The 12,357-nt window shown below is 35.4% G+C and overlaps 1 long non-coding RNA gene across 1 annotated transcript; it reads left to right on the top strand.

The window, feature by feature from the left end:
* Positions 1–1,597: 1,597 nt before the first annotated feature.
* Positions 1,598–7,625, top strand: LOC133829101 (uncharacterized). The gene is made up of 4 exons (XR_009891525.1): positions 1,598–1,742; positions 4,841–4,900; positions 5,207–5,327; positions 7,124–7,625. It is a non-coding gene; the product is annotated as an uncharacterized LOC133829101 (long non-coding RNA).
* The last annotated feature ends 4,732 nt before the right edge of the window (positions 7,626–12,357 follow it).

The raw sequence follows: 12,357 nt of genomic DNA, 5'->3' as shown, positions 1-12,357 counted from the left end.
GCATAATCTAGAATTGCATGGTATCTTTGAATGATATCAGATCTTGAATGTCATTCAACGTTCTTCTCTCTTTGATTGTGGTTTAGCTTTATGATGATTGAATCTAACGAACAGCTGCATTTCCTTATTTATCAGACATGAGTTTCTTGTTGCAAAAACATAGTCATTGGTACAGCCAGAGGCCTCCATTATTTGCACAATGGCTGTCAGAGAAGGATAATCCATAGAGACATTAAGTCATCCAACATTCTTTTGACTACAGAGTTTGAACCACTGGTAAATTTTGCATATTCTTCTTCTTCTTCTTCTTTCTTATCAATTTCATTATCATTATCATATATACCCACCCTTATGTTAATTTTGTTGTATCTTTTATGTTTTTTCAAATATCTGATTTTGGACTAGCAAAATGGCTTCCATCTCAATGAACTCATCATTCAATTGCTCCTATAGAAGGGGCATTTGGGTACCAAATAAGAACACTTTATCTAGCATTTTTTTAAAAGTTTTTTTTTTGGTACAATTAAAGGATTAAATGAAATGTTAACATTGTTTATACAAGCACTTAGCTCCTGAGTACTATATGCATGGAATTGTGGATGAGAAAACAGATGTGTTTTCCTTTGGAGTTTTTCTATTAGAAATCATTTCAAGCAGGAAGTCAGTAGATGGTTCTCACCAGAGCTTACACACTTGGGTAATGAAAGAAAGTCCCTTTTTTTCCTTATGATTATACAATAAAAAGTTGCCACTTGATTTATTATATTACTAATTTGCCGTATTGTTTTGGTAAATGTCTAATATTGGAGTTTTCTCTTGGTGTTAGACTTTGCTTAGTCTTGATAAAAAAATATTTTAGCACTTGTAATTGAACTGAATTTAATAATTGTTAATTATGAATTGAACAGGCCAAACCAATATTGAAACAAGGAGACATTGAAAAAATGATTGATCCAAAGCTGGGAGGGGCCTATGATGTTACTCAGCTGAAAAGACTTGCCTTTGCTGCATCACTTTGCATAAGGTCACTCACAAAATGGCGGTTTACCATCACCAAGGTACTAAAAAAAACAGTTTTAATGACATACCATATATCTATATGTATGTATATATAGATTATACGAATACTATAATAAACCTATGCTAAATGGTATTTGAAAAATCATGATTCATATCAATAGAATAGCAAAACTTGTTGCTTATTCTTGCATGGTATCTATCTAGGCCATTGTTGAGAGGAAATGATATTATAAAATACATGAATACAACACTAATGAAAAAGTATTTTAATTGAGTTAAAAATATGAGCGACAAACACACACTAAAAGCCCGCTAATTAATTTATGGGAAAGAGATTATTTCTAACTTTTATTTTCCTTTTATTTTTGCAGGTCTAACTTTACAAGAGCTCAACCCTTTCCATCTCTCTCACCTCATCCCGTTAACTCAACTGGGCATCTCCTGAATCTGCTACAAAGAACTGCTCATCTTTTCTTCAATTTCTTTCAATCCCCTACCTATCCATAAGCCTTTCCTGGTTGTTGTTTTGGGTTTCAATTTCTTTCTTTCAATTTCTTTCTACCGTTATCCTTGGGAATGCAAGCTCGTTAAAAACCTAGCTCGACTTTTGCACGACTGTGGATCGGTACACCATCGAGTTTCTCAACAGGGAAGATCCGACGACTCTCTTCCTCCATCGTCATCGCTCAGCTCAGTCCATCTCTGCTTCTCGGTCCAGTGAGGTAACCAAATATTTTTTTATTCTATTTTCATTGTTTATATATATATATTTGAATATCATATATTTTGGGAATATACTTGTGATTTGTTCCTGGTAGAAAACACTTTTAATTAAATAGCACTTCATCAAGCTTTTTAGCATTTGAATTGATCCCCAAACAAAGGTTCCTTCACCAGCTCGGCCGTTGCTGATAACTAATGAATAAAGGCGCATATATATAATTTTACTTTGGATTACAAACTAAATTTTGGGGAGTATAGTATTTTTAACCTTTTCTTTTTTCTTTCGATGCTCGTCCCTGAAATATCTGAATTGATGCTTCCCTTTTAGTAACAAATTTGAGTTTATAAACATATCTTCAACGATATTTTATAATTAACCAAGATTATTATTATACTGTGCTTCATTGTCTAACATCATCTTTGTAGTAATCTTAACTTACAAAAAACACTAGCTATAGTTTTGTTTTATTTTGGTCTCTAATTAATCTACCAAGTTCAGACTTTCTTACCCCCAGTTGAATTCAGCTGCTTATTTTTTACTGCAAAGTCATAAAAAATGATGGGACTTGATCATTTTAGTATATATGTGTACTTCTTTAAATTTTATTAGTCATATAATGTCATGTGTCTTTTGTATTTTGCTTTTTATATTCTGCAATTGATGCAATTCTAGTAAAATTGCTCGATGATAAAAATTAGAGGGATGCAAAAGAATTGGTGAAGAGAAAGAAAATGGAAAAAGAAAAGAAAGATTTGCTTCATTGTTTATATTTTTACTAATTTACTCAAATTATTAATTTTATTTTGTTTTAAATTATGTTGCTATAGAAAATGTTGGTATGGGGAAAATTGCTCCACTGATTATTAGATTGAGGTTGGAAAAGGAGCTCAACAGTACACCTTCAGCTATCACTATAATTGGCTCTTCTATTCACGTATCTGTTAAGAATACATGAGACATGACATAACTGTAAAATGTGGTTCTCAACTATCTTACTTATGTTTCTATTTTTTTTGTTTTACTGTAAGTATGTATTGATTTTTTTGTTTGTTTGTGTTCTCTGATTTGACCTAGTAAGTTAAGTCAGTGTTAAGTTATCACTTTAGTTTAGGAAGTCCTCCACTACAGGTCCCTCCATGACTATTGTCATTGCTGAAAAAGCACCATTGGATTCGACAATGACATCAAAGAATTGGTAGCCCGACCATTTTTTTTTAAATAGAAAATCATATATTATTATGCTCAATGTCAAAAAAATCACAGTTACATATCGTGTAAATTAAGAAACAGTAATAGTGAGTTTTTGACCCAAATCACAATGACCAGCAACACCACAAATAAAGTATGTAGGTTCAGAGCTCCTCAACGACACTATCATTTCCACTCGTCAAAGGCACGCCTTGAGTCTCTTTGCAGCCTTCGAACTCACCCTATTCACTTCAATCACATTGTGAGCTCCAACCGCATACTTGAACACAAGTGTGTCACCAACTTTGAAAGTCTTGCACTTAGCCCAAGCAGTGTAATCAACACCAGTATTCCACCCAGTTGAGTCTCCAACATTGTAATCTGTTGCACAACAAATATTTGCAGTCATTGCAACTGCCACAATGGCCACTAAGATCACTCTAAGAGAGAAAGCCATTGCCATTTTGATTGTGTTATATATATATATATTGTATATTTGTATACAACTTAATTTTACTTTAGCCCGGCCATTTGACAGTGAAAGAGAATCCTCTTAGGCAGAGGATGATCTTTGTCTGCAAAATGGTTTATCACCACCCTTTAAGTCAGGAGTCACTTTGATTGTTTTGCCTTGGCTTAAATATCCCAACAAAATGGGTGGTTTTGATTGTTTTGATTGGGCTTAAGTTTTAGCACATGTAGTTAGTTAGTTTTAACTGTAATATAGGTTCAGCTATAGTTAGTTGATTAGTGTGGTTAGTTTTCTGTTAATCACTTCTTGGTTTCAAGCTCCTTTTTCCCTCTCTCTGTATCTTTGTACTATTCAGCTATAAATAATAAAGTCTCATATCTCTGGTACATTTATAGAGATCATTTTATCCAATTCATTTTCTCTCAAGTACTCTTATGTGTGTGTGATGGCATCGATCACATAGGGGGGCCTGTTTGGAAGTATGAAATGCTATTATGTAATCACAAAGGAATGTTGATGACAATATGTAGTACAGTGTGATGGTGCTCCTTCCTACCACCATTTATTACTAAGGCATGCCAAAGGCTTCTATCATATTTTTTTGGCCTCTGTAATTTTCAGAGATTACCCCGAAAACAGAAGGTTTTGTTCCTCTTTTTTTATTTTTTTTTATTTTTACCCTAACAGAGTTGAAAATCAATTTAGTAGAGGTTATAGAAGCTAGAAGCTAAAATTTAGAACTAACTCTTTAAAATATTTTACTATTTGTTTTTTACTATTTTAAAATATTGAAGAACATGAAAAGAATACCAGGTTGGCAGTGGTGAGATTCTGACTAGGCCCATTGAATCAAAAAGCTTTGTGTATATATAATCTCACCTACTTATAAAAATTATATTTGTGAATGGAAAAAAAAAGGAAAGAAAAAAAAAGAGTAATGTAGTGGAGTTCAGGTTTGGAAAGATACCCTTTTTCAAATAGACAAATATTTCTATGTGAGAGAGGTGGTTAGTGAAAAATTATTAATAATAATAATAATGATAATCCATTTTTTGGGACTCCACAAAAGATTTCTACATTTGTAGCCTTAATCAACTATTTTATTGAAGTGTCTATTATTGGTGTCAGATTAGTGTTAATTTAATTACAAAGAAAGATTATTTGAATGTGGTGCTGTGAGATAAAAATATTGCTAGACAATTTTATTGTGACAGTCTTGCCTCCATGAAGTTTAATAAAAAGGTCCAATTATTATGAGACGTGTCTAGAATCCATTGTTTTTTGTTTTCCCTCTTTTTTTTTTATAATTCTTTTGGCTGCTCCTTCTCATGATTAATTCAGTGTTTTATATCAAAGTAAGGATGTTTATCCTTATAAAAAATGCTAGTTCACACCATTTATATCTTCTAATGTGTTCTAGTGTTTTCCATGCCCAGGGGAGGATATCAGTGTATGTGTCTGTTTGGCAAGCTTGATATCATTATTTGATGATGAAGGTAACATTAACTTAATACCTTATTGCTTTCCCAATTTCCAAAGGAGTTTTTTGTTTAAAAAATAAAATAAAATTGGGGAGTTCATAGCTCCTGCCATTTTTCTTTTGTGTTTCACGTAGACATTTATTTGTTGCATATTTTTACACTATCTTTTTTTTGTATAATTTGAACGATTAGTTTCCACTTACCCCTTTGTGTTACAACTTTGCCCAAGATGGCTTATTAATCCCTTTGTAGAATGGGAAATTCTCTTTCCAAATATTATTGAATGTACTGTATGTCTCACCTTTTGTACTCTTCCAACAGGAACATTTGATGGTGGGAAATTTTTTAGCTAGAATTACATTACCAAATTGGAAATGAGGAAAATATTAGTTCTGATTTGCAAATTTGCAGTAAATGCCCGGCGATCAAGAGGAAATCTCAAGTAAGTTTTCAGCTTTCTAAGTGGTAGAACAGTGGATTCAGATTGAGATATTCTCTCAGGATTTTGCTAAGTAGATATAGATAGATACTCCACCACTAAAATCAAGAGCTTTCCATTTTTGATACTCTTCTCTTATTATTGCTACCTTTTCCTTCAGTTTTGGATGGTGGGCAAACATAAAATAAAATGGCCCAGCCTACTTTTTCACTTACATTATTGCTGACTTTTTCTTTGTTCATAGTGGTGTGGTGCTTCTCACTTATGGTTTTAAGTTTTTTGTGTTTTACTTTTATTTTACAATTTCTAAATTATAACCAATGCAAGCTATATCCATAGTTAGTTCAAATCAAAGTGACACTGTCCTATATCAGAAAAAGGTACTAAAGTTTAAGGCTAAGCCATTCGAAGTCAATTAGGTTGATGCCCATATGTTGTGTTAAACTAGTACCGTATCACAGTGGAGAAAAATGTAATAGAACCCTTCCAATGGGGTATATAAATGATGTAGGTCCACAATTTTAACTATTTTGTCCCTTTCATTACAAAATGCATACATACTAGATTTAATCATTTTATACAACCACACAATCTCTACAAAAGTGTAAGGAAAGGAAGTTTCATAATTTATTATAAGCTTACCTCAGTTAACATTATGGCTGCATTATTATCCGGTTTGAAATTTAATTATGATTATGTCCTTTTTGACTTGTCCATTTTGCTTGTTAATCTTCTTCTATTGAACAATATGTTTGTTATATGCTAGAAACAAGAACTTCAAAATTTGACAGAGGTTACTCATGATTATATCAATTATTAAAGAATGATTTCTTCAACATTTGAGTCCTTGTTATTACTTTTACTGCTATAATGTACTCCCTGATTGAGAATACTCATATACTTTTTTTGTCTTTTCCAATTTTTAATATGCAACATTGAGCCATTGATCTTATAAACAAGACGAGTGAGAGAGAGAGAAATGTTTATAAAGCTATATTGTTAGAAAAAGTAGTTAAGTTAGATATTTCTGTTATGACATGCAAGGTTAAGTTTGTTAAGTCTTTTGTTATATAATTCTAACTTTGATAAATGTTTGGCTTGGAATAGTGCCATTTTGATAAAATGTTTGGTTGGAAAAGTTCCTAAACTCTGGCCACTAAGCAGCTTTTATATTTATAAGCCATTTATGAACAATGTAGAATATGACCATGGACTATATTCTTACAAAATATATATTGAGAGAAAAATTAATAATATGATAACCATATATACCCAAAATTTAGTATATAAATGAATTTATTTACTTATTGTATCATTTAATTTTAATTTTATATTAATCTTTTAGGTATTGATTATATTCTTTAGGTTGTGGAACGAATTGGAAAGTTAATTAACTTGATTATTAATTGCAAGAGGTACGGAAGTATGTTCTCTTAACTCTTTTATTAATATCATAAAAATGTTAGAGGAGTTTGAATATCTTAAATATTCATTCGTAGAGAAGTAGGTTCTGAGATTAAATTTGTGTGTTACGGTGATAACGGAAGGTTGACAACTTGTGTGTCTTAGAGAAGTAGGTTCTGGAAAATTTGTTTGTGTGCTGTAGTGATATAAGGAAGAAAACTTATTGTGTGTTGTTTGAATTTTTTTACTTAGTATTGATAGATGGTTAGGTAGCCTTTATATGGGAAATGATGTCAAATTTTATCTAGAATAATGTATTATCTTCTTACAAATAAATTGTGTTTGCTTGAATTGGTTTGATTATATTGATAGATATCTCGCTTGGTGTGTGATAGATAATTCGTCCTAACTATGCGATGCTTACTGTACGTGAAGTTGTTGGTTCAACAGTTGCATGGCCTTCTCAAAAGGTTATTCCAAGATGATTTATTTGGTTATTTGATTATATAAATGCTTGTTCAACATTAACCGATATGCAATCCATGATTATTGTAAATTTGGTTACGCATCATGATATTATTGACTGTTTTAGATGAATGATATGATATTTCATGACCTCATTAGTTTTTATTTTATGTTTTATTTACTATATTCAACCAGTGAAGTGCAAAATAAAATCTAATTTGGAAGGCTTTGGTGTGCTGACATTTGGAAGATCATGAATTCCTACCTTTACTTTTGAATATGTAATTGTTTAAGACTATTTTGTTGACTATTGTGAGAATGTTTTGTTTATGTTAATTAGATAGTGTTGAAAATCTTAAGACTTTTGGATTGTTTTTTAGATAATCTTGAATGTATTTTGACACAATTATTTAGTTATATGTGTTATGAACCATATAATTGGTACTCAAAAATATATTTGTACAATGTTAATGGTGTCTTAAGTATATTAAATGAAGCGGGTTTGAATTAAAGAAATAAAAAATAATTATAATGTACATGTTTATATAATAATAAATCAAGCTTATCCAAATATTAGAATAAAACAAAAAATGTGTTATTGTATATTTTACAATAACACTGGTTTATAAGCATAAAATTATGTTATGCAAACTATTTTCTATAATGCAGAAAGTGTGTTATTATAAAGTGTATTATAACACTACTTTATAAATACAAAAAAGTGTTATATAATCTATTTATAAATAGCATAATGAAATACTTATCTAACTATTAAAATAACACAACAAAAGTGTTATCGTAGGCTATACCATAACACATGTCTATAACTATGGATAAATGTTAAGCAAAGTCCTCCGACCTACTATAACACCGCTTTCCTTAACACATAAAAAACTGTTATTGAAAGTGTTTTTTCTTGTAGTGTGGTGGGCCACCTCAAGGACTGCCCAACAGTGAAGAAAGGGGAAGCAGGGAAGGTGGACAGCTTGACTACAACTTGAGTGTTCACCTTGATGCAGGCAGAGGCCGAGGCTAGTCCCTCGGTGGTGACAGGTTAGCTTTCTAGCACTGGCTCTCCTTTTACTATATTGATTGACTCTGGTACCACACATTCATTGATTTCTAGTAAAGTAATTGATAGATTGTGTAGATCTAGTGAGTACTGTACTGCGGGGTTTGGGACGATTTTTCCTACATGGGAACTGGTAGTTTCAAGGAGGTGGATTAGAGCACTGCCAGTGATGGTTGGTGGTAGGGAGCTATCAATAGACTTGATTGAGTTAGGTATGGAGGATTTTGGAATGATCTTGGGGATGGATTGGCTGGCTAGATACGGAGCTACTATTGATTGTAGGAAGAAGATGGTGACCTTTGAGCCGGAGGGCAAGGATCCCTTTGTTCTCATGGGTGCAGTGTGTAGACCTTGCATACCCATGATATCAGCACTAAGGGTCAGGGACTTATAACAGAGAGGGTGTATAGGTTTCTTGGATAGTGTGGTGGATACTATTAGAGTTTTGTCAATAGGGCCAGGAGAGACTAGATTGGTTCATGAATTCTTGGATGTATTCCCTGAGGATTTACCAGGGTTGTCGCCGCATAGGAAGATTCAGTTTGTCATTGAGTTGGCACCGAGGACAGAGCCAGTGTCCAGGGAACCGTATAGAATGGCACCGATAGAACTGAAGGAATTGAAGATACAGCTATAGGAGCTTCAGGATTTAGGGTTTATCAGACGTAGTTACTCGCCATGGGGTGCTTCGGTTTTGTTTGTGAAGAAGAAGGACGAGACTCTGAGGATGTGTATAGACTACAGAGAGTTGAACAAGTTGACTATCAAGAACAAGTATCCTCTGCCAAGGATTGACAAGTTGTTTGATCAGTTGCAAGGAAAGACGGTATTCTCGAAGATTGATCTTCAATCTGGTTATCACCAAGGAAGAGGATATATCAAAGATGGTCTTCCGAATGAGGTATGGGAACTATGAGTTTCTGGTCATGTCATTTGGTTTAAACAATGCCGCAACAACCTTTATGGACTTAATGAACAGGGTGTTTGGGGACTTCTTGGATCAGTTCGTCATTGTCTTCATCGAAGACATTTTAGTGTACTCCAGTTCAGAGGCAGAGCACGAGAAACATCTTCGGCATGTCTTGCAGAGATTAAGAGAGCATCGACTGTACGCCAAGTTTAAGAAGTGTGTGTTTTGGCTCCCAGAAGTGACATTCCTTGGACACATAGTTGGCAAGGATGGGATTAAGGTGGAGGCAGTTTTATTGGACGAGGCCAAAGAACACCTCAGAGGTTTGGAGTTTCCTTGGGTTAGCAGGTTACTACAGGCGGTTCGTGGAAGGCTTCTCAAAGATTACTGTACTGATGACAGAATTGACACAGAAGAATTTGAAGTTCGTTTGGTCAGACAAGTGTGAGAACAGTTTTCAACAGGTGAAGCGGCGACTTATTATTGCACCTGTGTTGAGTCTTCCTTCAGAGGGAGGAAAGTTCGTGGTATATTGTGATGCATCGAGGTTGGGCTTAGGCTGTGTGTTGATGCAGAGCGAGAAGGTTATAGCATATGCATCATGGCAGCTGAAGGAGTATGAGCAGCGGTATCCTACCCATGACTTAGAATTGGCAATGGTGGTATTTGCACTGAAGGTCTGGCAACAATATCTATATGGGGAGAAGTGCGAGATATACACCGATCATAGGAGTTTGAAATTATTCTTCACCTAGAAGGACTTGAACATGAGGTAGAGGCGTTGGCTAGAGTTGGAAAAAGACTATGACTATGATATTCTTTATCACCCAGGGAAAGCCAGCGTAGTGGCAGATGCATTGAGCCCGAGGGTCTTGGGGCAGTTATTTAGTTCCACTCAGATTTTGAGAGAGTTGGCTGATGAGATGTCCAGAGCGATGATAGAGTTGGTGGTGGGCCGGTTGGTCAACATTACTTTGCATTCGACCCTACTAGAGCAGATTAAGGAGGGTCAGTTTGTAGATGCACAGTTACAAGAGGTTAGAGAGAATGTCTTAGCGGGGGTAACTAAGGACTATTCTATTTCTGAGGTTGGTCTGCTATGGTATCAGGGTTGGATTTGTGTTCCGACTGATGTGGGGATCAGATGAGAGATACTAGATGAATCTCATACTATGCCTTACTCACTTCATCCAGGTACCACGAAGATGTATCAGAATCTACGGACGTTGTATTGGTGGCCCGGGATGAAGAAGGATGTGGTGGAGTACGTGGCTGAGCAGGTGAAAGCTGAGCATCATCGACCAGCGGGGTTGCTTCAGCCTTTGGGTATTCCTGAGTGGAAATGGGAGGATATTATGATGGACTTTGTGGGAGGTTTACCTAGGACAATGGGGCTTCAAGGCTCGGTGTTGGTGATAGTGAACATATACACCAAGTCAGCTCATTTTCTTCCAGTGAAGACGACATATACAGTGGATCAGTATGCAGAGTTGTATGTGAGAGAGATTATACGTCTCCACGGGGTTCCTAAGTCAATAGTGTCAGACCGGGATCCTATCTTTACCTCCAAGTTTTGGGGTAGTTTACAGAAGGCTATGGAGACTCATTTGAAGTTCAGCACAGCCTTTCATCCTCAGACTGATGAACAGTCTGAGAGGACAATTCAGGTGTTGGAGGATATGCTTAGGGCATGCGTGATCGACTTTGAAGGGTCTTGGAGTAAGTATCTCCCATTGATTGAGTTTTCATATAACAATAGTTATCAGTCAACGATGGGAGTGGCCCCATATGAGATGTTATATGGGAGGACATGTAGATTGCCCATTCATTGGGATGAGATGGGTGAGAGGAAGTATTTGGGACCAGACATGGTTCAGAAGACCAATGAAGCTGTTGAGAGGATCCAAGCTAGAATGCTTGCTTCACAAAGTAGGCAAAAAATCTACAATGATCCTAAGCGTAGGGACATGGAGTTCCAGGTTGGGGACCACGTGTTTCTGCGAGGGGGGAGGAGGTTGGAAAAGAAGGGCAAGGTGAGCCCTAGATTCATTGGACCTTTTGAGATCCTGAAAAGGATCGGACAGGTGGCTTACAGGTTAGCTTTGCCACCATCGCTGTTGGGAGTTCATCACGTATTCCATGTTTCTATGTTTTGGAAGTACGTCTCAGATACCACACATGTGTTAAAGTATGAAGACTTGGAATTGCAGACAAATTTGTCCTATGAGGAGCGGTCGGTTCAAATCATAGATCGGAAAGATAAGGTTCTACGGAACAAGACAATTTCTTTGGTTAAAGTATTATGGAGGAATAGCAGGGTCGAGGAGGTGACCTGGGAACTTGAGTCAGCGATGCGGGATCAGTATCCCGAGTTATTCAGGTAAATTTCGATGACAAAATTCTCAGTAGGAGGGGATAGTTGTAACGACCCAAAATCACTGATAAGGCTTAAGGGCCTTGATTAGTGTGCCGAGAGAGCATAATTGATTTATGTGTTATTTAAATGATTTAATGCTTGATTATGTGATAAGCATGCTTATATGATTATATGGACATGAGAAATGCATGTTTATGAGTATTAATATGCATGTAGGCCCTGTTTAGCTTATAGGGACATATTTGTAATTTTGGCCCGTTGAGGGCATAAATGTGATTATTTGTGGTAAATTGTTGAGACCACATTATTATTTGGATATATTTGCAGCATATGGCTCGAGACGATCCTAGTGAGCGGTTTGGCGAAATAGTTACGGCGGGGATTTATACCCGGCTCGAGGGAGCATGGGGGTATTTTCAGGAATTTAGGAGAAATATTGGAGATTATTAGACATTGGGGAAAATAATTTGTGAATAATTGGATGATGGGATGTAAATGGTAAATATTAGGAACACTTGAGGAGTTATTGGGGATTTGGAATAAATGACCATTCCATCCCTAGATTTACGTTAAAGGTTATATACATTGGAGGGGCAATATGGTCATTTTCTTAGATGATATATTCAGAATTGTTAAGAGTAAATAGAAGATGGTGGAATTATTCAAAGAAAGAAGGAAAAAGAAGACTCTTTCTCAGCTCTCTCTCTCTCCCACGTATCTCTTTCTCTCTCTCTCTCTCTTGCTCTCTTTTGAGTTGAAACAAAGGAACAAGGACTTAGGCTAGGTTTTGGGCTGGTGACCTTTG

This window comes from Humulus lupulus, chromosome 4, assembly GCF_963169125.1.
Source record: "Humulus lupulus chromosome 4, drHumLupu1.1, whole genome shotgun sequence".
In the NCBI taxonomy this organism is placed as follows: Eukaryota; Viridiplantae; Streptophyta; class Magnoliopsida; order Rosales; family Cannabaceae; genus Humulus; species Humulus lupulus.
This window is presented reverse-complemented; position numbering and strand designations above follow the sequence as displayed.